General features: G+C 34.8%; 1 non-coding gene across 1 annotated transcript; it reads right to left on the bottom strand.

Moving 5' to 3' along the window:
• Positions 1 to 3,707: 3,707 nt before the first annotated feature.
• On the bottom strand, positions 3,708 to 3,809 carry LOC111825061. Its single transcript, XR_002828175.1, has one exon. It is a non-coding gene; the product is annotated as a U6 spliceosomal RNA (small nuclear RNA).
• Positions 3,810 to 4,707: the final 898 nt, after the last annotated feature.

The raw sequence follows: 4,707 nt of genomic DNA on the forward strand, positions 1-4,707 counted from the left end.
AAGAGAAAATAAACCTTGCCAACCAAGTATACTTTACCCAGCAAAGTTGTTCTTCAGAAATGAAGGTGAGCTAGACTTTCCCTACCAAAAGCTGAGAGCTCATCACTACCAGACTTGACTTACAAGAAATGATGAAAGGAGTCCTTCAAGCTGAAATGAAAGGATGCTATTTAGTAATGTGAAAACACACAATACATTGGTTAAGGTAAGTATATAGTCAGATTTAGAATACTCTAATACTATGATATGGGATGTGTTAATCATTTAACTCCAGTACACAGGTTAAAGGACAAAAGTATTGAAGATAGCTATAGCTACAAACATTTATTAAAGCACCCACAATATAAAATACGTAGAATGGGACATCAAAAAGAAAAAGGAGGAGTAAAAGGGTAGAGTTTTTGTATGTGATCAAAGTTAAATTGTTATCAGCATCAAATAGACTGTTATAGCTATAAAATGTTTTATAAGCCTCATGGAAACCATTAAGCAAAAATCTACAGTAGAGTTATAAAAGATAAAAGAATCAAAGCATACCAATATGGAAAATCATCAATTCACAAAGCAAGGCAGCAAGAGAGGAACAAAGAAACTACAAAATAGGAAACAATAAGGTGGCATTAGAAATCTTTACCTATCAATAATTAAACGTAAATGGATTGAATTCTCAGACATATAGTAACTGGATGGTTAAAAAAAAAAAAAGATCAACTATATGCTGCCTACAAGAGACTCCATTTTAAGAATACACATGGGCTGAAAGTAAAAGGATGGGAAAAGATACTCTGCAAGTAAAAACTAAAAGAGAGATATAACTGTCAGACAAAAGACACTTTAAGCCAAGCATGTCAAACTCGTGGCCCATGGGCTACATGTGGCCCACAATGAATATTTTTTGCAGCCCAGCCAATATAACAGTATGTAAGAAACGTTTTAGTAAAAATTTTGTAACAATTTTTACAATATTCTGTTATACATAATTATTAATAACGAACTACAATGTTCGCTAATGACTGACTGATTACTATAATCTTGTTGCATTCATTTCCCTTACATGCCTTATGCTCTGGCGCACCATTTCTCTCCACTAATACCAGCAGCGAATATTTTAGCAGCGATTACCACGTCGTTAGTCTGGGACTGACTTATTTGGTGTGCGCAACAGGAAATATTTCGCTTTCGGAGAACAAGAAAAAAAAGGTTTATTTGCGTTACGCTTATTAATTTGTGCAGTTATTCAGTGTCTGGTAAGTTAATGTTCAAGAAAAAAATTAATTTTTATTAAAATGTTCTATTTTATGTTAACGATTACTCATTTATTTCAGCTCTTTGTATTCAGCGTGTCTCTATCGAAATAAACCTATGTTTCTATGAAAATTGAAGCTTTTGTTTTTTGCGCCCACATAAACTTAAAACTTGTTTATTTGGCCCGTGTTAGCCTTTGAGTTTGACATGCTTGCTTTAAGCCAAAACAGTAATGAGACTAAGAAGGTTATTATATAATGACAAATGGGTCAGTTCGTCAAGAAGATTAACAAATGTAAATATACAAGCACCTAACCTTGTAGCACCTAAATACAGGGTGTCCCCCAAAAAATGTATACACACTTTAACAGCTGATAGCTTTTGAAAATAAAATGTATTTTAGTAAATACTGCCTTTATAATTATTTGAAGTGTGTGTATAAATTTTTTGCGACACACTATAAAGAAAATACTAACATATCTAAAGAGAGAAACAGACAATACAATAATAGTAAGGAACTATCCCATTTTTAATAATGGATAGATCATCCAAAAAAATCAACAAAAACATTGGACTTGAACCATATTGTATATAAATGGTCCAAACATATATTACAACAGCAGTAGAACACATTCTCCTCAAATGCACACAGAATATTCTCCAAGACAGATCATATAATAGGTCACAAAAAAACCTTAATAAATTTTAGAAAACTGAAATCATACCAAGTATCTTTTCCAACCACAATGGTATGAAACTAGAAATTAATAACAGGAAGAAAACTGAAAAATTCACAAAGATGTGGAAATTACATAATATACTCCTGAACAAACAGTGTGTCAAGAAGGAAATATAGTAGACGCCCCTTTATCTGCAGGGGATATGTTCCAAGACCCCAGTAGATGCCTGAAATGGCTTATAGTACCGAACCATATATATATAAATATGGCTTATAGTATACGTAAAGGAGGTTTATAGCAATAAATAAGGCTTATAGTACCATAATATGTTCGTTCTCTCCCTCTCTCTCTCTCTCTCTCTCTCTCTCTCTCTCTCTCTCTATATATATATATATATATATATATATATATATAGTGTTTTCCTATACATACATTCATTTTCTGGATTCTCTTTGGCATATCCTAATTGCCAGCATCACTACTCTTGTGCTTTAGGGTCATTATCAAGTGAAAACACAAGCACTGCACTATCTAAGACAGTTACTAGGTGCCTAACGGCTAGTAGTATACACGTGTGGGTATGCTGGACAAGGGTCAAGTCATGTCCTGGGAGGGATGGAGAAGGATGGCATGATATTTCATCATGTTCCTCAGAATGGCATACAATTTAAAACGAATTATTTCTAGAATTTTCCATTTAATGTTTTTGGACCACAGTTAACCACGGGTAACTGAAACCAAGAAACTGAGAGTAAGGGGGAACTACTATAAAAAAGATCTTGAATCAAACAAAAATGGAAACACAGCATACCAAAACTAACAGGATGCAGCAAGAGAAGTTATAAAGGAGGTTTATAGCAATAAATGTCTGCACTAAGAAAAAAGATCTCAAGCAACTTAGCTTTACACTTCAAGGAACTAGAAAAAACAAAACAAACAAACAAACAAAAAACGAAGTCCAAACTTAGCAGAAGGAAGGAAATAATTATCAGAGTTGAAATAAAATAGAGACCAGAAAAAAACTATAGAGAAAAATCAACAAAATTAAGAGCTGGTGTTTTGGCAGATAGACAATCGACAAACCTTTAGCTAAACTAAGAAAAAAAACATAAATGAAAGAGGAAACATAACTGACTACAGAAATACAAAGGATCATAAGAGACTATTACAAACAATTATTTGCCAACAAATGTGATAATCTAATTTCTAGGTCCTAATCAGAAGATACTGATAAATCCTTAGAAAAATACAATCTACCAAGACTGAATATGAAGAATAGAACATCTGAATACACCTATAATGAGGGAGATTGAATTAGTAACCAAAAACCTCCTAATAAGAATAGCCCAAAAATCAAAATTAATGCCAGTCTTTCTCAACTTTTAACTACTAGAGGCCCAGTACACAAAATTCGTGCACTGGGGATGGGGGGTGGGGAAGGGTTCCCTCAGCCCGGCCTGCACCCTCTTGCAGTCTGGGACCACTCGCTCCTTACTGCCCGCCTGCTCGCTGCTCCTTACTGCTCAGCTCACTGCTCCTAGTGCTTCTGCAGAGGCGGGTGAGGCTCCTGCCACCACCACTGTGCTCGCCAGCCATGAGCCCGGCTTCTGGCTGAGCAGTGCTCCCCCTGTGGGAGTGCACTGACCACCAGGGGGAAGCTCCTGCGTTGAGCATCTGCCTCCTGGTCAGTGTGCATCATAGCAACCAGTCATTCTGGTTGTTCCCCAGTAATGGTCACTTAGGCTTTTATTATATAGATTCTTTTCTCTCTCTCTCTCTTTTTAAAGGAATGCTTCATGAATTTGCATGTCACCCTTGTGCAGGGGCTATGTAATCTTCTCTATATCATTCCAATTTTAGTGTATGTGCTGCCAAAGCAAGCACTCAACTATTATTTTTTTTAAAAAAGAGGAAAGAATACTCCCAAACTTATTTTACAAGGCCAGCATCAATCACCCTGATATCAAAGCCAGGTAAGGACAATACAAGAAAAGAAAACGAGAGAGCAAAATCCCTGATGAATATAGATGCAAAAATGTTTAATAAATTACTAGCAAACCAAAAATCCAAATGTTAAAAGGATCATATACCATGATTAAGTGGGATTTATCCCTGGGATGAAAGACTAATTTAACACATGCAAATCAATCAAAATGATGCATCACATTAATAGAATGAAGATAAAGTCATATCATCTCAATAGATGCAGAATAAGCATTTGACAAAATATACTTTTATGATAAAAACTCAACAAATTGGGAATAGAAGGAACATACCTGAACATAATAAAGGCCATATTTGATAAGCCCACAGCTAACATCATACTTAACAGTGAAATGATGAGAGTTTTTTCTCTAAGATCAGGAACAGGTCACTGGTGCCCACTCTCACCCCTCCATTCTACATAGCACTGGAAGTCCTAGCCAGAGCAATTAGTTAAGAAAAAGAAATAAAATCAGAAAGGAAATAAAATTGTCTTTGTGTGCAGATGTTATGATCTTATATATAAAAAATCTTAATGACTCCACTAAAAGTTAGAATTAATGCAGTAAAGTTATAGGATACAAAATCAACATACAGAAATCAGTTGTGTTTCTATACAATAACAATAAAATATGTGAAAAAGAAATGAAACAATCCTATTCATAATAGCATGAAATAGGAATAAATTTAACCGAGGTGAGAGATCTGTGCACTGAAAACTACAAGACTTTGATGGAAAAAACCTGAAGGCATAAAGAAATTGAAAGATACGCCATGTTCATGGGTAGAAAGAGTTAAT

Source organism: Myotis lucifugus, unplaced genomic scaffold (assembly GCF_000147115.1).
Source record: "Myotis lucifugus unplaced genomic scaffold, Myoluc2.0 scaffold_12, whole genome shotgun sequence".
Classification (NCBI taxonomy): Eukaryota; Metazoa; Chordata; class Mammalia; order Chiroptera; family Vespertilionidae; genus Myotis; species Myotis lucifugus.